At 44.9% G+C, this 26,331-nt stretch overlaps 1 protein-coding gene across 2 annotated transcripts in view; it reads right to left on the bottom strand.

Annotated features, from left to right (window-relative positions):
* The window catches only part of LOC138526169 (uncharacterized), a 273,227-nt gene extending 261,477 nt beyond the window's left edge, over positions 1–11,750 (bottom strand). The window contains exon 1 of one of the 2 annotated variants that reach the window (XM_069636579.1): positions 11,477–11,750. The gene's annotated coding sequence lies outside the window, so the exon portion shown is untranslated. The remainder of the gene's footprint in view (positions 1–11,476) is intronic. The other variant, XM_069636580.1, reaches the window with a different exon arrangement.
* Between the last annotated feature and the right edge of the window lie 14,581 nt (positions 11,751–26,331).

The raw sequence follows: 26,331 nt of genomic DNA, 5'->3' as shown, positions 1-26,331 counted from the left end.
CCTTAAGACAATTGCCAAGGTAGTCCACCAATGGAGAGGAGAATCTGGTCACTGTTCACCAACTATGGTTACCAGGGGAATTTAAGAATTTGCTCAAGGTGTTCCAAAATATAAGAGGAATTACAGCAGTTTTTGAGGAGCTTTAGACCATTGCATAGTGCTATAACCCTTCAGGGGCAGACATGAATCAGTTGATGAGAATCATTATGCCAGTGGAAGCCAGACACAAACTTAAACAAAAAGATGGATGGTCTGTAGCTGACCCTGGAATGGGAACAGAGCTGATCCAAGTGTGGAACAGGTTGTTAAATGCCATCATGGAGGGGTGCCTCTGAAAAACAGACTGGGCAAAAATACATAATTGTAAACAGTAAAAAGGGGAATCTCCAGCAGACATTCTGGATATAATATAATGTTCACCCAGCATTCAGACATAATTAAATTCACCCTAGATTGTCATGAGAGAAACAGATTATCTCTTGCAGTTCTCACACAGAAGCATGCCAGAGGTAGGATTAATTCCAAACCTTCCAGCCGTCACCTCTTTTGTTTTGCGAAAAACACAGACCACCTGCTTATTACTGTACAGCTTCAGACCCAGTGGCTGGAGGATTGCCTCCCTGTTTTAGGTTTGTAGCAGCGGCCGCACTTGCGGTGCAACTGTCCGAGTGTATTGCAGTTGGTTCCAAAAGTAGCTGTACCACAAGCCATAGTTGTATTTTTACTGAAAATAAAGACACAACACCTTTCACTGTCCTAAGTATCAAATGTTGCTCCTGAACTCCTCACATATCTTTGACACGTTTTCAGAGGTGCAAGGCAACATGGAATCAGGATTCAAAACCGGACGCTAACCCCATGACTGTGTAGCAACCACAGACACACTCCTCAGTCAAGGAAAGACTTTCATGGCACTCCCTTACAGAACCCTGACCTGGTATATTTTGTTGATGGGCTGTGTTCTAAAGACCAGAGAGGAAAGTTGATAGCAGGGTATGCAGTTTGGTCATCCTAAGAAGTAGTACAAAGTGCAGTTAACCAATGTGTTTTCCAATCAGGTTGCAGGATAAATACCCCTAACACAAACATGTAAATTAGCATAACAACACTGTTAAGATATACACTCCTGTTACCCCTTTGGCATGGCACATGACTGTAGTCAGCCGGTGAAGCAAAGGGAAGGACCCCTTCAGGTTCCTGGATACAGCCTTCCTGGATACAGCCTTCCTGCCTCCCTGAAACTTGAGGAGAACCATCTCCGGTTCCAGAAGCACCTCAAAACCTTCCTCTTTGCTTCTGCTTTCTCTCCCCCTCTCCCCTGCTAAATTACTGAAACTGCACTGAATCTGCAACTGGGCCACTCACCGATCTTGGTCCTTGACCCAGCCACTCTTCCCTGCACTGCCTCCCTGGCAACCCCTGCACTGCGGGACTGTCTCTGTATCCCTACAGCCCCCCTTCCCAGCACTTGTCTGCACTTACCTTGCACTTGCCACCATCTGGCCCTTATTATTTATCTTGTATTCTACTAACCCTGTACTGCATTTTCCCCCTCTCCCTTTCCCCCCTGCACTTTTCCCTTCCCCTCTACCCTTGCACTTGCACAATCTGAATGACACCTGGCCTAGTAGGATCGTTGTCTGTCTCCCCTTTGTTCCCCCCTCCCTGCCTCATCGCGCCTTGAAACACTTGTGTATAGGCGCGTTACAAATGCCATATCATATATCATATCATGTAGGTGTCTCATGAAAATGCTTCAGCAGATGCAGTTGCTAAACTGGCAGCTGTTTCTGAGTTCTAAGGCTGAATACGTATTAAGGGTAAATAGTCAGGTACCAGACCCCTCCTATATCATCCAAGAAGCAGCCCTAGGTTCAGCAAAGGGTATTGGTCCACAGTGGCCTGTTGCCTGCACTCTGATTACCATTGATGGGATGGACATGGTCTCATGGTTTCCCTAAAGGTACTGTTATCCTACCGGCCTCATATTTATCTTGGACTTTCGGAATTAGGATAGGCGGGGTATGGTTAGGATGCTGAATCAGGACCTCAATGGACCTGATTTTTCATCCAGAGTTCAAACCTATTGTAGATAATGCATCATCAGAATAATGCTGGGTAGACTGCTAAAGCAATTTTAAAGGAGTATGCCAGCAGTCTTTTAGACCATTTATGAACATTCAGGCTGACTTCATTCAATTTTGAAAATGCAACAGCTACCCGTATGTTATTCGTGGTGGAGAATACCTTCTCGGGATGGGTGGAAGCCTACCCATTTTGTAAAGCAGATACCATCACACTTAATAAACCCCTTGCTAGAGATTTTAGAACTTAATTTGGGGTGCCAGTCAACATAAACAGGGATAGGGGCACACACTGCACTGGACATGTGGCAAAGGAACTCTGTGCTACACTTAAAAAAACAACAGAAACTCCACTATCCACATTACCCTAGATTTACAGAGACAGAGGAAACACAGAATGGGAACAAACAATAAATTACCCAAGCTCTGTGCTGAAACAGGGCTGAAATGGCCCGATGCTTTGCCCCTGATACTTTGCAATATAGGTAGCACAGTAAAATGACTTGTTTGTACCCACACAAAGCGCTTATGTTAAAGATCATTTGTACCATGCACTATCCCCGCTGAGGTGGTCCCCTGGCGGAACTGAAAGGTAAGAGGGGGCGGAGGGTTAGTAGGGTATAGCTGGAATAGGAAGGGCAAGAGTTGTGAGGTCCTGTTGACAGCTTTAGTTCGGTTTGCACCGTTTGCTGAGCTTGGGTGTGATTAACGGCTCAGTAGGTTTCTGTGTGCTGTTGTGCAGGGCTATGTGAGGTTTGTTAGTCATTGTAGTGTGGTGATGTTCATGCTGATTGCTGTGCAGAGAGGTGGCTGGGTTTGCTTTGCGTTTGAGAAGTGTATGCAGAGCTTGAGGTTTTTTGGGTTGGGTTAGTTGGGGTTATTCTTACCTTGTTGCTTTGGACTTCTCTGCTCATCTGTTCATGCAGTGTGTTGGGTGATTTGTAGGGGTCTGTTCACTGTGTATTGTGTGTGGTGGTGGCTTTCCTCTGTAATTGTTTAGTGGTTTGTGAGCATGAGGTTGTGCATGTGCTTATGATGGGGCCTGGCAATGTGGGGTAGGCTTAATATCGTTTTTCCTTTCCTTTTGCAGAAATATGTAAGGAGCAACAGGTTATTTCTTCTTGTAACATCCTCCTGAATTGGATTTTTGGGGGCAGTGGGAGTAGACACAAGCTGCCCCTGATGAACCCTAAATGCCCGTCGCCAAATTGATCAAACTGTTTCTGTGAGTTGAGATGGTCTAAGCCATCCCATATTATGGATATGGTTTCATATTGTGCTAATAACTTTGTATTTGACAGAGAATGTTCCCTGAGAGAACCATTCTGTGGTTTACTAACATGTTAAAGGGTACAAGAGGTGCTGGAAAAATAGGTTAGGGACAACAAGTTTGTCTTGGAAGCAAGATAACAGAGCAACACAGGTTGGAGTCCCGGTACTGCACTTAGAGACCTCTATGGTATTAAGCATGTAATAAAAATTCATTAATGTAACACCTCAAGTTCTACAACCGAGTGGCATTAGGTGCAAGGTACCTTTCCCATAAGGAGCAGACATGATGGCTATTCCATGATATTTTGGCATATATAGCAGGGTTTGAAATTGACAGGGAGCAATTTAGCTCCTGTTTTAGCGTGGAAGAGACTGGTTAGCTTGACACCAAAAAGCTACCAGGAGCTACTTTTTGCTCCCTAGTCCAACTGATGCCGAACATTTAAAGCACAAAGGTCCATAAATAATGGACAAAATGTTAAGTGTGGATCTTTTTTGGAAGTTAGATTTGCGGAATGAGTACTAGTTCCTCGTTACCCTGTGGTAGCTCCTAGTCACTGGTGACTGTTGGATACCCAGAAGCTGCTTTTAGCTCCCGCTTATCCTAACTTAATTTCGATCCCTAGATAGGGACATGCATTATCTGCATGGTGCCTTTTTTCCCTAATTACCTGCTTGACTGAAGAATAAAATGGTTACTGAAAGTGTGTGTTCAGACAGACACCTGGTAGTATACTCCTGACCATCGACCAGATGATACATCTTTTATTATCACCCAATATTGTAGATCTCATTTTATGGTGGTGCCAGGATTCAAAAATGTCACCATGGCATCAATCCAGCAACCTTGATATGACATGGTAGCTAGATTAGATAGATCAGGGTGTGGCTATACCTTTGTGAATATTACTTTTGGCATAATCAGTTTCTTTTTACCTTCTCTGCTTTACCTGTCACTTCAAAGAATCTGAATCACTCCAAATTGGTGTACAGTTGGCAAAGCAAAAAGCATTGCTGGCAAAGAAAAGACTGGACACAGAGGATCGGGTATGCAATGGATCACATACTGCTCTTGCATCTTGGAATGCTTACAGGAGCCAGCCGATAAATGACCACTTAGTGCATAGAGAAGGCTATGGTGTGTATAACCGAAGCACAAATGGCACACATTGATGCCAATCTCAGAGAACTTAAGACTATAACTGCCCTCAGCATGGTCACTAAATAACTTGTGACAAGTCTGAGCTGCAATGACATGGAAGCAGCAGAAGCTATGGAGTCGCACCTCACCTATGCTGAAGTTCTGGACTTCCTGAATGCGCTGTTGCTGAGGATTCATGAAGGTCAGGCTTGGCTGTGGGAATTTCTGTAGAACTACGGCCATGGAGAAGACTCTGCAAGTATAGCGTCTGAAGCTTTCAAAGTTTGTAGTGCACTTTTCAAGTGTGTGGGTCCACCGAAGGAATGGTAACGCTTACCTCTGGTGCCCTGCAGGAGTGCCTGGTTCGGATTCCCTTCTGCATGTCTCCTGGTGAAGTGCTGCATGCCCAAACCACTCCCTACCCACTAGTAGGCTCAAAGGCTTGTCTGCCCAGTGAGCGGGTAAGTGGGGAGTGATTTGGAGGTCTGGTTGCGCTGCTTGTGGTTCAGACCCCTCTGGTGGTATCTATGATGACCCCTCTGGTGGTATCTATGATTAACAGACAAAAGGAGTAGGTAAGTGCTGTGTCTTAGCCTTCCCCCTCCCCCACCTCCCGACTCTCCCCAGGGTGCACTGGCTGGCTGGTGGCAGTGCTGGAGTGAATCTCACCTTAGGTGTAGATGCTGGTGGGTTCGCTGGACATCTGTCTGGAGGGTCAGACCTGCTGGGGCACTCGTGATTAACAGGGGTAGTGTTCCTGCTTGCACGTGATAAAAACAAATCTGTGCGTGTTGCTTTTAAGAGTTCAGTTCTGCGCGTTGTGTTAAGTCTTGTGCATTGCATATCAGTCCTGCAATGCGCTAATGTTCCAGACAGGCCATATGCCAGCAGTGCGCGGCGAGTATTCTCAATGTTAGTTTGCTGTGTCCAGTTACTAACGTGTCCTTTCTCTTTAGGAAGTTGCCTGCGGCCGGTGCCCTCCTATGGCATTGGATCAGCTAGAGAGACGTCTGATGATCACAGGTGAGCTAGAATACGGGCGGAAATGCTGGAAGGGCTTCGGGAGCTTACTGTGTGTTGTTTCTCCTTCCCGTGGCTCACAGTGTGCTGAAGCGGGTTCCGGAGTGGTTTCAGGAGCTTCAGGATAAGTACCCCTGCAGGAGCGACATCAGGAGTCCTGCTCTAGAGTAGCAGAGGAATAAGGAGACAATCTGCTATTCACGTGGAGGTCCACTGGACAGCCAGCATTCTGCTGTCTTTCTCCACAGCCATAGAAAGCGCTAATCGCTGGGCGTGGCCCAGGGAGGGGCTTATATAGCCCTGGGCTATACCCAGCACCACTAGACCACCAAGGATGCTGTAGAGCAGGTTTTCCGGAGGCCATCTTGGTTTCCAGATGGTATCCTGCTACGGGGGCCATATTGGAAGTGGCAGTCTACCATATAAACAGGTTGCATCCTGTTCCTGCGACAGCCAGCAACCGTTATTTATTTATAACATTTGTTGTACGCCCAAACCCGTGGGTATCACGGCGTATTTACAAGTTTGCTTAGGCTTATGGCTACAAGGCAATTTGCATAATTATTTACATTTGAATGATCTTTATACAGTAGTTCCAAAACGGTATAAGCTCATTGGTTACATGTCGCTTTGTACTTAAACATATGCTAAGTAGTTACATTTACAAAATTACCATTTGTTCAGTGTATTTACAAGGATGTGGTCGCAGGAATTTAGAATTTATTAAAGAGCCAAGTTTTGAGGAGTTTCTTAAAATTAGCCATGGAGGGCTCATTGATTATATTGGCTGGCAAAGAGTTCCAGAGTCTTGGGGCTGCTACCGGGAAGCTAGCGCTGCCAGTTCTGGTGTTTTTGAAACACAGTACGTGAAGGTGTAAATTGGCAGTGGATCACATGGTCCTGATAGATTCTTTGCGGCTAAGGCAGTTGTTGAGGTAGATGGGGGCATGACCTGTTGCACATTTGTGTGCGAGTGTGAGCGTTTTATGGTGTACCCTTGCTTGGATGGGAAGCCAGTGTGCCTCTCTCCTAAGATGAGTTATGTGCTCCTTTTTTATGCCTAATGCTGATCTTTAGGGCTTTGTTCTGCAGTAGTTACATTTTGTTGATATTTTTTTGGAGGTGCCAGTAAGAGTATGTTACAGTAGTCTAATTTGGTTAGTATCAAAGCTCTTGCTAATGTTATGCAGTTTTGCTGCGTAAGGAAGGGCCGGCTTCATGAGATAAGTTTGGTAGAGTAAGCTGTGGAGGACGCAAGGGCGCTGATGTGTTTGTTCATGGTGAGACTCGAATCAAGGTAAACTCCTAGTGTTTTTACTTGATTTGAAATAAGTATAGAGGTATTGTGAATGATAATACCTTTGTAAAGTGGGTGAAGATTGGCTAGTCAGGTGGGAGAGCCTACTATAAAGATCTCGGTTTATTCTCCATTTAGGCAGAGGATGTTGGCTGCCATCGCTATTTGGATGATGGTATATATTTTGTTTACTGTGATGTTGTCTTGTTCTAGGTTGCCTGAGATAGGGATAAGTATTTGTGTATAGTCAGCGAAATTTGTGTAAATTACTCCAATGGCGTCTAAGGCTGCAAAGAGTAATTTAGTATATGCATTGTAGTGAGTTGGTGAGAGGCAGGATCCTTGGGGAACTCCTATTGGTAGTGGTATGGCGTTGGCTGCTATATCACCTATGGCTACTCTGGAGGTTCGGTCTGAAAGGAAGGATTTAATCCATGTGGGATTAGGTGTCCAGGCATTGCCTACACTACGTGCCTGAGTCCTGGGGGCCTTGCTGGGATCGAGACGGGAATCTGGGCCCTCGCCAGCCATGTACTGCATAGTCCGTGGGCACATTGTATACGTACTGTGACATATGGCAAGTGAAGAAAGAAGGTCAAATGCCACGTTTTCTGTTCAGCTTCCCAAAGATAACCCCCAATGCCTGGCTAGGTTTGTGAATGGATTGGTTATCATAGCTACTTGAACGTCCACAGCTATAATGCATTAGGCAACTGAAAACAGGTTAGTTAGTTAAGGTAGCCAGTTAGATATGTTGGGAGGGGTGGGCCCAGGGACTCTCCATAGAGCGCACAGAGTGGTTTACTGTGAATGATAGCTGTATCTGCGGCAAGGATATCCCCTCTCGTGAGTTACATTTCATCAGCAAAACTCCTACTAGGTCACATAACATGTTTTGGCACGCAGAAAGGAGAAGGTCGGTAAGTCTCAACAATGTAAAGCCATTTAATTGGTCCACTCTATTGTCCTATAAATTCCTGAAACATTTACAGATTTTGCCCCACTTTCTACATAAAGAAATGCATATCTTAGAGACAATGTTTCAGGAGAAGAGAGTTTTTAGTTCACTCACCGGTACGCCACTACGTGAACTCCTTCTGATGTTTTAAGTTTAGCAACTGGACCTATGAAGGAACAATCTATCCTGTCTTTAGGTGTCAATCTAACAGTGCGTTTCATTATCTTAGGAGGAATATTATAAGGTTGCTGTCAATGTCATACAAATGGGAGAGAAGTAAATGTGTATGCTGTTAAACTCACCACGGCAGCAGAGAATAAGATTCAGTCAATCTAGTGAGTATGATAGTGATAATCAATTGAAAGATTAAATTGATGCCCTGATGAATATAAGCATTTAGACTAAGTTGAAGGGGGTAAGAAAGGCCAATCTGAAGCAATAGCGGGGAGACATTGGTGGACGCAATTGTGGCTTCCCCACCAGGCTTGGGCGCAGAGCCTCCATTTGAATCCCATCACAAGGGCTTCTCTCGAGGCCTGGGATAGTGTTGGAAAGGAGAGAGACTCCATCACTTTCCCCTGTCCACTTAACCCATTTCTTTGTCCCCAGGAAGACTGATAGATGGTTTTTGCGGTGGACAGACAGAGGGTTGAGCAAGATGGTGGACTGATTCGCTAAGGGGAAAATCCACATATTTGAAGACTGCAGGGGGGGGAAGGGGACCTTGAGGGAACTGCCAGATTTCGGTACATGCAGGCAAGGCACTGGGGCCTCCAACCCATCAAATTGACACTTGCAACACAAGACTTGACACAGTGGAGCGGGTATTCCAGGAAGGTACTGACACCAGAGGGCTTATCCCTAAAGTCTAAAAGTCGATTAAGTCAGTAAGGGGGTAGTGCGCTCCTCATAATGTGATGGCCGGGAGCGTGATCTGAGGTCCAGCATTCCCATGGAGGATTGGAACGAATGTACTGGGGCAGTGGGATTTCATTGTGCCCGAGCTTGCAAGAAACTAGATTTAAAATATTGACAAGGTGGTTTGAAACCACAGTCCACCTACGCCACGTCTACCCGAACAGTGATAGGTTATATTGGGCGGGGGGTGCGGGCTTGAGGGTACACTCTTGCATGTTTTGTGGGGGTGTCTGTTGAAACAAAACTTTTGGCTGGAGGTGAGATTCAGGCTGAAAGAGATTCTATTCATAGACATTCCAGACAACCCTTTATTGTGTGTGTTGGGAGGACTTTAACATGGTGGATCGAAGGCTGTTGATTTATCTTATGCTGGCGGCTGAACTTTCGATCCTCCACTTATGGAGAAAGACAGAGCCCCCAAACGATCTATGTGTGGCTTGATAAAGTCTGGAATATATGGGCAATGGAGAAACTAATCGGCCAATATAACAAAAAAAGACTCTTTGATGCCGTTCATGACTACTTGGAGGCCTTTCTTGGATTATATGCAAAAGGCCTACAATGCCCTCTCGTGCCCGGTGAGATTACGGGTGCTGACCCTCGTCGACCTGCCTTGAAGGTGAAATCCCATGTACTATGCCTTGTGATCCACTTACTGAAATGCTCAATATGTAGGAGGGGGTGGGGAAGGGAGTGGTGGGTTTACTCTATGCAAAGTTACAAGCTTTATATGTTCGAATCCAGAGCTTGTTATGATTTAAAAAGTCAATGAAAACTTGTTTAAAAAAAAGAAAAAAGGCCAGTCTGTACTGGCCCAGTCCCCATGAAATCCAAGAACATGGTAACAGGATGAGGGAACTAGGTTCACTAAAACGTTGGTTGCACATAAAAAACAAAAGCGGGGACTGTGGAAGCCTGCTTATTTATTGTGCATTTGTAAGGTGCTTATACAGCAAGAAGTTGTGTTTTAAAGCGCACACAGGGCAGCGGAGGGAACATGGGACAATGGCAATAGAATACAACGATGAACAGGATAGAGGTGGTCCTTCTAGGCCTTGTGAGCATTCGGATTGTACAAGTCCAGAGAGAAGGGGCAGGGGAAGGGGGGAGGGGCAGGTGCTAGGAAATCCAGAGGGGAATTAAAGTAGTAAGCTTTACGTTTTAATCACAGTTTCATTCGTGTAGATTCAACACACCTTTCTTTGCAGCTGGACATATGATATCATTTGATTTGCCTTTCCATTTAATTGAGAAAACTGTCTTGACATAAGTTGCGCAACAGCTCTCAGAAGCCCCATTTGTACTTGCAGTGCCTGTTTAATGAATGAGCCCGCGTGGCTATGGCTGCTTGGTATTAGAGCTCCTGACACTACATCTTGAAACCTGGGCACCTTGAGGGGCATCATGATTGGGACACTCAAACAATGAAGGGTTATGGTTTCACACATAGAGAAGAAAAAGTACATGAGGAAGAAGGCAGCCAGTCACTGGAGGCAGTGATTGGACTGGACTTTCTAGAAGGATCTGAACCAGTCGATGGGTACACTGGGTATACAGGCGTCAATGTATGTATCGTAGAAGCAGTGGTTTGAAGCTGGAACAGGATATGCTGTCAGTCCTCTATCCATGTTGCATTGCAATGAAATAAAGTGTCTGGCTACTCTCAGAAAAACATCTTGTGAGCATGGTTTCTCCAACAAGGTGCTATGAAGTGAGATAGCATTGGTACTGAACAGAACCCAGACTTCTCTTTCGCCCCAGTGTGAGCCTGCATCTGCATTACCCGACTGCATCTCTGCCCTCCACAGCAGGCTGGAATGAGGGGCGAGGGTCACACTCATAGAACATTATACCAACAAAGCTTGAGACAACAAAGCAGATGAAACTAGGCTGGGATGACACTATACTTCTCTAGGAGGTAAAGTAAAATAATTAGTTCAGAAATTGTGCCTGGTAGAGTTGTCGCAGGAGGAGCCTCATACGGTTGGGACTGGGAGAAGGCAGTATGTGATTGTTTTCGGACAGCAAGGTGGGGTGGGGGAGGGAGGGCTGGAGGATGGTCTTGTCTTCGGGTATTGCACTGAGCAGAAGTTTAGCATATGAGGTGGGTGCAAAGTGACATGTTAGAGCTCAGAAAACAGAGGTTGCGTTGCGTACAGAAAGCTAATGCAGTACCACGTCAATGCATTGGCTAAGGGAGGAACCCATTTACATCTAATCATTTAAAAGTAGCGAGTTTTAATTTATAAATTCAAGCTTTACAACTTTTTGGATTTGAGAAATATAGGCCAGATACTAAATGATCTAAGGCAGTGCACCTGCAGTTTATAAAACGCCAAGGAAATTTCTAGCGCTGACTGGATAAAAAGCAGTACAGTGCCTGCACGTCCCTCTCATGCAAAATGCTAAGAACTCAAATGCAAGAACTCAAACGCCATGATTTACCGGACGAAACTCTTGATACTGGGACAAATGTCACTCACACATGGTGTCCACGAGAAACATTACTTACTACTGAATCAAAATACTGTCATAATCACAATTTCCAGAGCTCAAAGTATCTCACGTTATTTGTAGGTGTCAAAAGTTTGCCATGTGCTTTGTGTTTTCCTTTGCATTCTGGTATTTTCAGTTTTTTACTTTCACTGCAAACATAAGATTACACGTCCAAAAATCCAAAGCAATAAGAACAAAAGCTAAATTACTTGATTTTGGAACAAGGCAACGCGAGATAACTGAACGCACAAAACCAGTTACATTATGAGAGGAATGCGTGGGATACTAACCCTGCTCTTTTTTCGTCTCCCAGAAAGGCTGGCTGCACCCACACTGTTCTTCAGCGTGCTTTACTTAACAGGCGTGGTCTTTCTTTTATATCGCGGCTGAAAAAACGTTCATTCAATAATCAACTCACAGCCTTTACCTCGGCTGGATCATTAACCGCAGCTTCTCTTATTTCGCCGAGCACTTCTGTTTACTTTGGATGAGGAAGAGGTCAGCAGCCTGACAGCAGATTGTATTTCCGACTCTCGGGGCCCGCCCCCCGACCTCGGAAATAGAGTCCTGGACAGAGAAGCCGGTGTGTTCTTACTTAACAATTCATTCTTTTTAAGTTTTGTTTTCTGTTTGTAACACAGGATTGCAACACTCATAATCTGCTCGTCGACGTCACTAACATGAAACCCGCCTTAGGTTAGAAATATCCCGCTCGTGGACACTCCCCTGCCGCCTTAGCTGAAGCAAACTTGGAACGTTGCACGGTCAAGGTTCACTAGAGTGGCTCGATTTTTGACCCATTTGAATCAAGAGTTGCCAAAAACAACAGCTTTGGGGTTTTTTGATGTTGTTTGCATTTGTAGTCCCCCTGTCTTCAAGGAGAAAATTGCAAAGTTTCAAGGGAGGATGCGAGAAGGCATGGAAGAAAATAAGAAGGGCTTGGGGGGTGGGGGAGCCTTTGAGTAGAGGGTGCCATTGATGCTGAGCAATGGGAGATATGAGCAAAAAAGGGCGAGTAGGAGGGTACAGAAGTGAGGTGTGAGAGGAGGGACGAGAGAAAAAGTAAGGGCTGCCAGCAAAGATGATAGTTAAATGACAGTGTAAGAGGGGATATCTTAAAGGGTGAGAGGGAGAGGGAGGGCACAAGGATAGGGTTGCCACCCGCCCGGATTTAGTCCATATTTTGAGAGCTTTGTCCAGTTAACAGACAACGAATCCAGATTTTATCTGTCTCTTGAGTGGGCATTGTGAGTTTGAAGACACAGAAGCCAGTGCAAGTGGCTGGGGGTTTAAGGTGTGTCAGCCAGAGCTGAATTGGTTCCCTGCAGTATTCCTTCCAGCTGTGATTCACAACCGGAAGGAACACTGTTGTCAGATAAGGCCCCAGTAGGCATCAATGTAAAATGGGTCATGGGGCAAGTTCACCTTTGGTGACACTTTCATGTGTAAACCTCCAACTTTTCATGCAAAGTGGTAGCGAAGGGGATGTTACTTTTGATAGCCAATGTACATTTTAAAGGCAAGCCCAGACAACAGGACTCCCAAGCTATTTGATTCATTTGTGAAAGAAAAGGTTCACTTTATATTTAAATAAATATACAAAGCTGCTTGCTGTTTTTTTTCTAGAACTGCACATTTTATTTACAGATTTGCAAGACAATATTCTGGATGTCCATTTCAATAATGCAAAAAGCAAGGAAGGTTTATTAATATGCATCTGTGTTTCACAACTGTTAGGAAAGATTTCTCTTTTAGGCAACTTTCCCTCCATATTCAATAAACCCACACACGTGTTGCTTTTGTTTTACACCTTGTCCTGACTTTTTACAGATAAGTGAAGCCTTCATCTCTTCATCTTCACCAGCCTTTTGCTCGTTTTGTTTTTGGGAAACTGACTAGTCCTTCAGACTGTCAGTACTGGCAAACTACGCTTCCCACCTGTTTGGGTAACTTTTTCATATTGCTCAAAGCATCTTTCAATGCAGTGCAATGGGGATACTTTTGTATCACCCTAGACTTAGACCAAATGGATTTCTGGTTACTTTTCCTGAAATATCAAGTTCTTAAGGAGGACTCTTCATTATTCTGCACTTCCTCCTCGTCTCATTACCTGTCAAGGAGATCTTCATTAAGTCATTCCTACTTTTCCAAGTCTCAGTAGCTGTAGGTTATCCAGTCTCGCATATATACATTAAAGCGAGGGAAGGTAACGTGGGCTTCATGGACTAAGGGTAGGTAAATGAAGTGTGTGCAGGGTGAGGGGTATTGGACCTCATTCTCCCAAGATGTCATCACTTCTCCCCAATGGGGAGCAACTTCCCACGAGGCCAGGGAGGTGAGGCCGCTACCCGGTAGTCCCCCTGGGGGTGCTACTCAACGGGAGGATCTCATGGGGAGAGAAACCCTCTGGGGATCAGGGAGGACATCTCGGGAGAACAAGGTACAACACCCCTCACCCTCCACATACTTCTTTTACCTACCCTCAGTCCACGAGGCTCACCCCATCTTCCCTCACATCCATACACTGTTGCATTGTGAAAGTATTTAAAATTGCATTGTGAAACCTAGACCTTTTTCCCTCTATTCAGGACTCTCAAACTTAGATGTGTTTTTCTCCTGTTTTCAAAACTGCATTGTGTAAGTATTTAAAATTGCATTGTGAATCATAGGCATTATCCTCTCTATTCAGGGCTCTCAAACTTGGGTGTGTTTTTCTCCTGTTTTAAAAATTGCATTGTGAAAGTATTTTCACAATTTTCTGTCGTCTTGTCCAATTGTTCAACTTGTCTCGCCTCTCTCACCTGCCTGCACCCTGCACTGTGTCCTTCCCTAGTGCTCTCCCCTTCCCTCTCCTTTCCTCTTCTCTCCTCTCCCTACCTACTCTATGGTGCTCTCTGTCTCTCCTATTTTCTCTAACTGCTTCTCTATCGACTATCCTGCTCTCCTCACAAAATCTAGTAGGAAGAAGTTTAAAAAGGACATCCTGGTCTCCAACCCAGGCCTCCCTATCGCTGACACCTATACCAGTGCCTCCTCCAGGCAAACTTTCACTGACTTCCTCTTTGTTGTTCCCTCGCCAGACCTAGGGACTCTACATATGGTCTCTGTGCTCTCTCACTTCTCTTCCTCTCCATTAATTGTGGTACACGGTGGGAGGCCCTCCTGGCTTCCTTCCACTCCTCTAAGGTCATCATTAATGTTTATGTGAATGGTACCGTCTTGGTCCAAAGCCCTCAAGCCAACCTTCTTCTCTTCGATAGACGCTTCCTGCGCCTCATCAATTTCCTTTCTTCTCCTGCTATCCCCTCTCCCCCCTTCACGGCTTCCATGCCTCCCCCTGCTGCCTCCTCCTTGGCTAGCTTGCCCTCTCCTCCTTCCCTTTCTGTCCCCCCTCGGGCTTCTATTGCACCTCTGCAGGGCATACCTATGATTTGTACCCCTGCCCAGAAGTGTTCTCCATATTGCCACTCTAAACTCTCGCTCAGCTGTCAAACACTCCTCCGACATCTGCCGCCTTCTGAAGGAACTTGACCTCATTGTACTCGGTCTCACTGAGACATTGTTCACGGCCAGCTCTGTCACAAGCTTTGACACTCTCCTCCCTGATGGCTACAAGATCCTCTCCGCGCCCATGTCCAACCGCTCCGGAGGGGGTGTAGCCCTGATCTTCCCTTAGTGGATTCCTGCCTCTGTCATTCCTACGCAGGCCTATTCCTCTTTTGAATGCCTCGTCTGCAGGCTCTCTCTCTCTCCTAGCCATTCCCTTACTATAGCTACTATCTATCGGCCACCTGGTCAGATCACCTCCTTCCTCTCTGAGTGGGCGGACCTCTCCTCTTCCCTCCTGGTGTCGACCACTCAGCTCCTCCTTCTTCGAGACTTCAACATCCACCTGAATGCTTCCTGTCCTTCCTCTGGACTCTTTTGTGACTTTTGTGACTCTCTCTCACTCTCTATTCTCCCCTCTGGCCGACCCACTCTGCAGGGCACACTCTGGATGTTCTGATCTCCTCAGACCTTCCCTTTTCTATCCCTCTCACTACTCCTCTCTCCTGGAGTGATCACTTTCTCCTTTCCTCCCAGCTCACCCTCTCTACCCCTCAGGCCAAGCCAACTTCATCACTGCCACCTACCTTCTCAGTCATCCGACCCATGAAGCGCGTGTCAGTTGAGGCTTTCAGGGCCACTTTCTCACCCCCCTGTCCCCCTTTGGCTGACTCACACCTGAAACTGCCCTTTCCATGCTCCACTCTGCTATATCTGATAATCTCGATGTTCTTGCCCCTGTCATGAGGATCCGCCTGAAGCCCAAAGCCAAGTGCAACTCCTGGTACGACCTCGTCACCCTTAAATGCAAGTGCAGTATGGCTGAGAGGAAATGGCATGCTTCATGTACATCCTCTGACAAACTGGCCGTCCGCCTGCTCCAAAGGCAATACCGGCTCTCTGTCCTCACCAGGAAGAGAGCTCACATCCAAGCATGCATCTCTGCGGCATCTAACAACTCGGCTGAACTCTTTAAAATCTGCAAGGAACTGGCCAATCCTGCCTCAGTCTCTACCGCTCATGTCCTTTCCCAGGCCCTCTGCACAGCACTGGCTTCTCATTTCATCTCTAAAACTCAGGACATCCGGTCCCCTCTCTCCTCCTCTCCCCTTCCTCCATCTACTCCCTGCTCTTTCTCTGGTCTTTCTTCGGCTACCTCTCCTCCCTCCTTCTCTGCCTTTCCCCTGTTCCCTTCAGACAAGGTTTCTAGACAAGTCCGATCTATGAAAGTCTCGGACAGGTTCATTCCTGTTCCGCCAAAACCATCAAGGACCACATTGACTCCCTGGCTCCTGCCCTGGGCGACTTCTGCAACCACTCCTTCACCACTGGAGTCTTCCCTCCCCCCCTAAAGTACTCCCTTGTGCACCCTCTTCTTAAGAAACCCTCTGCCGACCCATCCTGCCCGGCTAACTATCGCCCAATCTCCATCACTCCTTTCCTGGGCAAACTCTTGGAAAATCTGTCCATCTCCCAGCTCAATCACCACACTGAATCTGTTGGCTGTCTCCATGATCATCAGTCTGACTTTAGAGCTGCCAGAAGCACAGAAACTGCTCTCCTGAACATCCGTGAAGACCTGCTCTCCAACCTTGATTCCAACACCCCCTGTGTCCTCATCTTACTTGATATCTCTTCTGCCTTTGACACGGTCAACCATGCCATCCTGCTCAACCACCTCTGTGATAACGTGGGGATCACCGGTCAGGCACTGGCGTGGCTGACTTCTTTCCTCTCTGATCAAACCTCCCAGGTTCAACTTGGGTCCTTCCACTCCTCTATCTCTATCTCTACCTGTGGTGCTCCCCAGGGGTCTAACCTCTCTCCCTGGCTGTTCAACCAATACCTGGCACTACTTGCCCACCGCATTGCCGCGCTCTGCCCCAACTTCCAGTGCTAGGCAGATGACAACCTGAGGAAGAGATCCTCACTTGCCATCTCCTTCATGGGAGTACCTGGCTGGCGAGTGAACCATGTCTGCCCAGACAAAGCCCTAAAGAAACCCGGGTCTGGGACTCTCATCATCAAGTTTATATATGAGAAAGGCTAGGGGAAGGGAAACATTCTCCCTGTCATTGTACACTGTGAGTCATTGTACACTGTGATAAGAAGCCTGAGAAAGGCCAGGGGAAGGGCAACATTCCCCTGTTGTTTTGAACTGTGAAACTAAAGTCAAGAAAGGCAAGGGGAAGGGAGTCATTCGTGTTGTGAACTGTGAAAGTAAAAGCCCAAAAGTGTGAGAACAAAGCCAAGCTAGGCCAGGGGAAGTGAGTAATTCCCCATGCATTGTGAAATCATGAAACTGAGCAAAAAGGGAGTCCAGGGGAAGGTAGTCATTCCCCTTGGCTTTGTGTGGGGAAAACACTAAAAGACAGACATCAGGAGAAGGGAGTCATTCTCCTGATAATTCAGTTTATAAGAAGGATCAAACCAGTGATCCATGGGAAGGGAGTGATTCCCCCTGGAGGGAAGACATAATTAACTTTTGATGCAAAGCCAGCAATCCTTTGTTTTGAAGTACTGAACTCAAGGGAAGGGAGTCATTCCCCCTGGTCAGAGACTTGCAATCAAAATTGTGTCATCCAGTCTAGGAGGAGGGAGTGTCATTCTCCTGAACCAAGACCATTGGTATTGCTTGTTGGAATTACAATCTGGAACTTTGCTTTGTTCCCTGAAATGGGATGGAGATCTGGGGAAGAGGATCATTCCCTCAGGTAAAGATCCCACCTAACGACCTGAACTCTGATCGCCTGTTCAGAAGAAGGGAGCAATTCCTCTGGACCAAGAAGATCCACTACCTTTTTAGTTTAGTTATAAGTGTGAGGGCCAGAAGTAGGTTTTTGAAACAGGATGGTGGACTCTTAATTTACATAAGATCCTGACAGACCCATTAGCAATTTTAGTTGAAGCAGGGAATCCCCTCATAGACATAGGGAAAGGTTGTTTTTCTCTTTATGTTGATCTTAAATAGAAGTCTATAGCAATCACTATGCCACCTGTGTCAGTCTCCTCCTTCTGCACCCTTACAGCAGTTAAATCTTTATCATTTTTGCTGTATTTTTAGCTAGCTTATTTGCATTTACCACGTTTGGCTACTAACTGTGGTTAGTGTCCTAAAATGGCCGTGCCACACGATTTTACACTTGTTCTTTGGCTGTTTTGGTTTTTGGACTTCTTCAAGTCAGGAATTTCCTTTCATGGTCATGCAATTGTCCGGGAAAGCAGTGCTTTTCATGGGCTAGTGCATGCCTTGTGTGTATGGGCTGAGGAAGTGGGCTCAGACTGTCTGGTCCCAATCCACATACTGGTGCCGCTATGTCTAGTGTGCATGCATGAGTCAGCGCCACAGTGGTCCCCGTTGGACCTGTGTTGGTGTTAAGGATTTCAATCGGGCGACACACACCTTGGTCTCAGCCTAGTTTTTAGCGCACAACCAAGATGCCTTTCTCTTTATTTTATGCGGATTCAATTTGAGATGGTACACAACTCATCTCACACCCCCTTTTTAAAATACCCCGGGTCACAATGGACCATAAACCAGGCTGGTTGGTGAAAACGCAATATTTTATTTACTTTAAGATTCAAAGGAAATCATACAATTTTTAATATGGGGCAGCAATCACCAATGGGGTGATAATTACATTGAAAATGGAAGCAATGCACTTGGTTTACTTCTCCTAGAGCATATACAAAGCACAAGTGAATTGGAACACTTTTTGAATTATGATAGATAGCACACAAGCTTAAGGTTTCCCCCTGTAATGTTCCCTCAACCCCCAAATAATCAGATTCTGAGTGGATAGAACGAATCAGCAGGTAGTCAGGAATAAGGGGCAGAAAACAGAATCAAAATCTGACCTTCCCTCACAGAAGAGAGGCAAAACCCCTTTGCAAAGACATGCAATGACACTCGTAAATGGACAGATAAATAATTAATGTGCAGTTAAATGTGTGAGGCAAATATGATTTCTCCCAACAACAGGAATGCAGAAATACTAGCAATCACAATGCAATGGATCAACAAGCATACAATTCGAAAATTAGTGGAAAGTTAGAACATGCTGCAGCCGAATGACACGTTGGAAAGTTGCAATTTTCACAATTCCCATTTAAAATGACCCAAACAGTCTTTTATAAAAATGGGTGAAATACTGAAAATCGCAATGCGGTTTCTGGTCTGGGGGACAGATGTATATCACAGGGACAATATCAAAGTGAAAGAATGGTCGTAGCTGAAGATTTGGGTGACAATTTTGGGGTGGAATGGTGTTCAGTTTTAGGAGAAATAGAGCAGTTGAAATGAAAACTTCGGTTTTGAAAGTAAGGCAAATGTTAATTAAACTACATTATCTAGACTATATTGTTAAAGAGGAACACAGTAAGCTCCAAGGTTGATTCACAAGGTCAACCTTAGCACCGCAGTGCTCAACTTTAACTGGATAGTTTGATTAACTCAAAATATAACTAAAAGCTTAGGATTTACACCAGACAGAAATGAAAAGAGAAATGGCGCTAGCACTTAGAAATCAAGGACAGGGTACACAGAGAATTCTAACAGTTTTAACAAGTTACCAGGGTATAAATAGGATTGCTCAGAGAGTGTAATACAGACAAGAGAGTCAAGATGGGGAGACTATGTGTTTCTCTGTGATGGGGAGATACTCACATTCCATGCTTAGGTTTGGAATTATGGAACAGCCAACTGGGTCTGGTCTCCACACGGCGGGCGCGCCTTACAGCAAACAGCTGGGCAATTCTGGTCACTGGATGGCAAGGACAGCTGGATGGCAGTGTTGCAGCGGGCATGCAGGTAGTGGGCATCAAGCTGGTCTGATTTCAGGATGTAAAAGGTACCACAGCTTTTCCCTTTTTTAATGGGATTTTAGTGGGTTTTTTCTGGATCAATGGCCTTTCTGGGTCAGGATCAGCAATGTTTTGGCCTTGCTGGAGTTGGGTCAGCAATGCTTTGGCCTTGTAGTGAAATCTGGAATCAGCAAGATGAATGGAGCAGATCAGGAACGCAGCCGCAGGAAATTCAGGAGACAGTGTGTCTGGAGCTCTGTCAACCACCCTTATTTATAGAGCATGATGACATCTCTGAATTATTGATGGGCAGAACTGAGCTAGGCCTACCTCCAAGAAGCAGATAGGACAATCAATGTTGGTTGCCTCCTCGAGGAGGAGTCCCAGTTTGTTATGGGCTTGTTATGGGCTTTGAATCTGGGTCTGTAATGCTTTTCCAATGGAAATGACATTTGAGGAGGGATACACAATTGTAATCCCTCCCATTCCCTGCCCTTAGCCAATGTAAAATCTATGGCTAATACCACCCATTCCTGCCCATCTCTGAACTCTTTGATTTTGTGTGAGCTCTTCCATGGAGGCAGCCATCTTGGATGACTGCCTCTAAGGAAGCTCTCTGGAAACAAGGCAAAACTAGTGGCCATCTTTGAATGGGAAAGGTACCATGCATCTTCCAAATAAAATGATACATTGTTTAAAATAGCTAAAGTAATTTGCATTTTGGGAGCTTCTTTTATGCTGTTATTAGAGATGTCCTAGATTTGACATAAAAGTATGATCCTGTTACAGATAAATGTAATGATGGAAGTTTGAGGAAAAGAGACATGCAGTGTTGAATGTCACACAATAAAATGAGTCACATGCCAAGATGTCTAGGCACCTGGTATGACAACATTGGGCCTCATTACGAGGTTGGTGGTAACCCGCCAGTGCTCCCGGTCGGGTTCCCGCCAACCCTGTAACACTGATTCCGTGGTCTGATCTCCTGTTGCCACTGGGATATCACAAGTGGTGACGGAATTGTAAATCCCCATTCCCATGGACTCCCACAGGACTCCATGGGAATGGGGACACTGAAGCACCGGCACTGTTGCTAACAGTGCCGGTGCTTCAGTGATATACATGCCGGTAGGGTCCTGATCTCCCAGTAGGTCAGGCCTGCGAGGGGATCCGTGGCCTTACCGGCATTCTTGTAGTACGGCGGTCCTGAAAGGGTGCTGGTATGTTGATTCTGGCACCCTTATTTCCGGACCGCCGTACTTGGAATAAGTCCAATTGTGTCCTGGACAGACAGAGGCACAAACCAAATACTAGCTGTCTGTGTTTTCCTAAACATGCACTGTGCCTGACAGAGGAACACAATTCGCTGCTTTCTTTCGCTCTTTTTGTTGACACAGGGGCGTTGCCAGAAGCATAGTTGGAAAGAAAATGTTGGAAGATTGGAACCTCGGGTGAGCAGCTCTGCAGATTACACATTTCCTTAAATATTCCTCACCGGTTCTTAGGTGGAGTGAATGCCGTGAAATTAGCTTTGGGTAGTGTGTTTCTGCAAGGTGCCATATTGAGAGTAAACTCTGACCAACTTCAGATTCCATGCAGTAATCATCTTTGAAGAGAGGACGGGGGTCGGCGGCGTAGATAATGGCTGAGGAGGTGTGGGACGTTGGTTGTCATTTCATCATAAATTAAAGCTGCGTTAGAGATTTTGCATCAACTGTGTGCATTTTTTTTTAAGGAAAGTTCAAATTATTAATTCATCATTTCCTGTTTTGGGCAGTTGGCACATGTCTCTTTTTCTGAACCAGAATGACCCTATTCTGAGCTTCCTGGCGGCAGGAAGCATATAGCGCTTTTGTTCTGGTTCCTAGCGCTTCTAATGCCTGTTTTTATTGCTCAATGTGATGGTACGCAATTTGTCGACATTGGAAGAATCAGAGGCTCAGTTGATACTGGTGCAGGGCAGGCTAACCTCGTCAAAGATGATAGACTGACTTGTGAGCTAGTCCCCAGAATATGGCATGTGTAAATATGTCACCCAGTACTGATTATGTTAAAGTTCAATTTCCTTTAGAAATGCAAGACTATAAATTGCATAGAGGAAAACCAGAAATATGACTAAATCAGCTACGTTCACGTGACATGGTGCCACCCAAAAGCTCTGTGTGCTCTCTTTCCCTCCAGCAGATATGTTTGAAGTTTTATTTAATACACTTAGGCCATCAGCCTCTGGTTTCAAACAAGAAATATGCATTCAGACTAAATATATCCATATCAATAAAAATCAATGGGGAAGAAACAAGAATAAATAAGGCACCTATTTGAAAGTAGCTTAACATGAAAATCATATTGGAATCCATTGGAGCACTTGGTGGTGGCTGGAATAATTACCTTGCTATTCTGGGCCGGGGATATTGGGGTTTGAGTTCCGAATAATCCTGGTAAATTATTTATATTTACCCTACAACCTGTGATCAGACAGTCATTACTTAGCTTTGTTCCGGAATATGGACTCCATTTCAGGTCACTGAGTCAGATGGCTCTGGGGAAAACTTGTTGTTTCAGCCATGCTAAACATTTAGTTTCAAGGGGCCTCCCGCAGGTCATATCTTGATAGGGATATTCCTAATCAATGTTTGCCTTCATTATGGCCATTATTTCCTTGTGCTTGATTTCGCACATTTCCCCTTTCAATTCCACATTCACAATTTAGATCAGGCCTATATGAGGGAGTAAAACAGTGGTATCCAGGTGTTCGCTGGGATGATCCTTTGGGGCGAGAGCCAGATGATCTTTCTGAAGTATGACTGTTGGATAAAGTGGTTTGATTTGAAATCATTATAGATTGAAAGTTGAGCTTCCAGATCTGAGACCCCCCCAAAGTTTCTCGGCCACAAACGTAGTATCTATGTCACAAGCAAAAGAAGGTACTTTATAGTTTCTCTGTTGACTGACTGGCAATGTATTAGTATAGGAGCAACGATAAAGTCAAGTTACCAGCTACTAGTCATGCAGAAAAAGTCACCCACCCACTCTCCATTTCTTACTTGCCAAGAGTCCATTATCACTAGCCAAAGGTGAGTGGAAATGTTTAGGCCTGATGGTAGGTATCTTTTTAATTTATTTTTCTCCATGTGTGTTAATTTCACTGGATAGTTTAACTAGCTCTCTCCTAAACCTGTTGATTTCCTTCATGTTGGGGTGTGCAGACCGATGGCAGGATCCACAGAATCTTTCCCTGATTTGCAGCAGGCTGCATTGACTAAGCAGTCCAGGTAATCATGGTCAGGGCTAATTGACTGAACATTGGATTGCTAAAGTCAGCTTGCGAGCTGGAATTGATGTGTTCTGTCTCGTCTATGTCTGCATTGATTCACTTCTGTATCCTTGAACATCTAGACAAAATATCTTGGATGCAAGTCGATGAATAGTTATTGCATGTATTTTCTCCAATAATGAGGGAATTTGCATAATATTCAGAAACAAGGTGGATATTTTCATTTTGAGAACACGCACATTCTGAAGTCTGTTTGGCCTCTTTTATTCAAGTGTTTGCCCTGCATTCAACCTAGTATTTGATGTTATTAGAATTTGCTGGTTTTGGACCGTTTTCTGTGTTCCATTCACGGCAATGTTTTGTGCTCAAGGTTCCTTTTTATTAGTTTAGGCTGTTAGGTGGTGCTGAAAATGCTACCATTAAAGCCAAAACTATTGTCATTAACATGCAAGCTTCAAATATGGGCTTTTAACAAGGCTCTGTACTGCTTTTCCAATTGAGATATATTTGAGAAGGGATACACAGTTGTAATCCCACCCATTCCCGCCCATCTCATAACTCTTTGAGTTTTTGTAGCTCTTCCATTGAGGCTGCCATCTTGGATGTCTGTGTCTAAGGAAGCTCTCTGGAAACAAGGCAAAACTAAAGGCCATCTTTGAATGGGAAAGATGCCATGCATCTTCCAAATAAAATGATACTTTGTTTAAAATAGCTAAAGTAATTTGCATTTTGGGAGCTTGTTTTGATTTGCAATGAAATTAGGGCTAGTTTTGGTAAAATGCTGCCATGGTGAAGTGACATTAAGGATTTATAACCCCACCGCTGCTGCCACTCTAAGGACACTCTGTGTGTATTCTCATTGCAGTGCAGTTGCAGTGGATAGTGTTAAAAACCTGGAATGGTTGCAGCCAGTTGACTGCAGTGCTTACCAAGTGTGCAGTGCTCCCAGTGAGAGGAAGTGGAGTTAGTGGCCGCCTAACGCTGGGATAATTGAAAAGCAGCAGTCTCCCAAGCGTCAGCATTGCAGGCAGTTTACTTCAGTTAACCACAGAGATTTAGGAGCCCAGAATGTTAGATTGTCGGAAGTGATTTATGAAGTGATTGTGGTCCGAAGTTGTAGCCTGGGGGAGTCAGAAGAGGCTGACCTAGTCAGTGCAGCTTGACTCTCCTAGTTTTTGTTGGCTTAAGATCGAACGCCAGCAGAAGGTAATTGGCAATTGAGTCGGTCGTGACTGAAATAAATCTTAAAATTGGAAGCTGAAATCTGCACAGCATGACCCCTCTTGTTCTGGATTCTTGTCTCCCTGAGGTGTCCATAAGTGGAAGTTCTTGCATAAAGGAAAACACAGGATACTTTTATTTCTTTTGCTATATTGCATTATCATAGTGCTGTATGGACATTCTGCATACAACACCTAGTATCCTGCTCCACAGGGATTCATATTTAGGAAAATAGAGCAACAAGATATTGTGCTGGTTTTCTGCTTGTCCTTTTTCATTTGGTATCATAACGCATTCAACAGCAGATGGCTGAAGTATATTGGTTATTATTTTGGAGTAAGCAAATTGTTTGGAAGAACTTATTGGAAAAACATGTGCTATCCTGCCATTGAAGAGGAGATTGATTTTCATATTTTGAAGAATGGCTAATAAAGGAATTAAAAAACATTATAATTTGCAAGCAAGTAAGCAAATGTTGACGCATTCTGCAGAAACAGGCTGTCAGGCAGTTCAGACACAGGTTGCCTTTGAAACTGCTGCAAAGCTAGCTCTCTAAAGCAGCAGTGGGGAAGATTACACGCTATTTCCCTGGGCCACTGTCAAGTAAAAGGAGGTGAAGAATGGAGGTGCATCTGACAAGGGTTGGTGGGTTTAACCAACTGTCCTGAAGTGGGGTCTCTGTCATACGGATGAGCGGTGCTTTTAATGGCAATATGGAAAATTGATGCGTGTGATGCTGTAATTTTATAATTCATAATAGGCTCTCTTTGAGGCTTTTAACACGGGCTGACTTTGCATTCTGCTGTAGGATCTTTCCCTTAACCTTGGTGGCTGGCACTTCTCGGATTTGTGATGAAACCTTGGCCTTGGTGGCTGGCGCTTCTTGAATTCGTGATGGAACCAGCTCTTTTGAAGAAATTACATAGTTACAACTGCTATAAAAGGTGTGCAGTGTTGGGATCACAGGAGTGTGTTTGTGTTTGGTTTATTCCCCATTTCAGTCGTTGTGGGATGTTTAGTGCCCTGGGCTACAGGATTTAGCTGGCACATGTGTGAATGGGGAAGTGCACAATTGTGAGAGGATAAAGCGGTGCTCTGGTGAAGAATAATAGCCTTGTTTACTGTTTCAAATGCCTGCATGTTCCGTAGCTTATTTGCCCACTCTTTGCTTTCTGGTTGAAAAGGAGGTGACACCGCCTCACCTAAAATGGTGGTTGTTTCTTTTCCTAAGGTCCCTGAATGTTTTATACATATGAAGCAAGTAGGCCAATGTGAATGTTTTATACATATGAAGCAAGTAGGCCAATGTGAAGTGTCGTTCAGGAAAGAGCTACTTGAGTACTTGGACTGTTGAGTAAGGTTGTCGGGATGAGGGCTGTGAGACATGTGGGAAATCTTCCCTCGTGTGGGTGTGTTGGTACAGACCTTTCAAGGAGCCATCTAGAATTTGGGTTCCAATGATTCAGGCCACCGCTAGGCTGGGCCTTTAATATCTCAATAAAAACTAAACATCAGTGGTGTAATGGTTTATTAAGAAGCCACCCTCAACACAGGGAGTTCCTTCCCTCCCCACTCAAGCTGTTGCACAACAAACTGTTTACCAGATTATTTTATTCAGCCCTACTTTAGACCCATATCCTGTCTCTTTGATCCCTCTGTTAAACCATATTCGCATACTACCGTCTGGTTATGAACGTTGGCCTAAGCACATTCGCATTGTACAGAAAACCGCGTCTAACCATTCCCTGAATAGAATTGACTAAAGCTGCCATTTTAGAAACATCCGCCATTTTGATTCTAACCCCCGCTTGCTGTCCTGAAATGGTTAACTGTGTTTTCAGCTGCCACTGAGTAGAGTGAACTTTGAGCCTATGTCAACATTAAGGCTGCTGAGAGCAGAATGTTTGTTCATTGCAAAGAGACCTTGCAATCAAGATGAATTGCCATTCAAAGTGTTACCTGTGTTTACAAGTCTCATCTTCATTTAAACAATGGAACACAATGCAAAGCAACTAAAGCCGTGTGCTTTGGAAGAAACCCTTTGTGCTCATCTCTTGGAACTAGACTTACCCTAAAGCTCAAGAACAAGGAGAGTCTACACGGCCAAGAAAAACAAAGTTTGTCATCATTGTATTTTGTGTGTAAAGGATTGTATCTTAAACCTAGAAACAACAATGCTGTATTTGCTATGTGAACTGGGCATGAACTCTAGCAACTGTGTAACTTGAAGAGGGGCTGGACAATGTAACCGGGCTTGGGGAAAAAAGTATAAACACTGTGAGTTTTGGAATGTCCAGTACT

The sequence above is a fragment of the Ambystoma mexicanum genome, chromosome 7p (genome assembly GCF_040938575.1).
Source record: "Ambystoma mexicanum isolate Mex_15411 chromosome 7p, UKY_AmexF1_1, whole genome shotgun sequence".
In the NCBI taxonomy this organism is placed as follows: Eukaryota; Metazoa; Chordata; class Amphibia; order Caudata; family Ambystomatidae; genus Ambystoma; species Ambystoma mexicanum.
The sequence above is the reverse complement of the archived record's forward strand: the minus strand, read 5'-3'. Positions and strand labels throughout refer to the sequence as shown.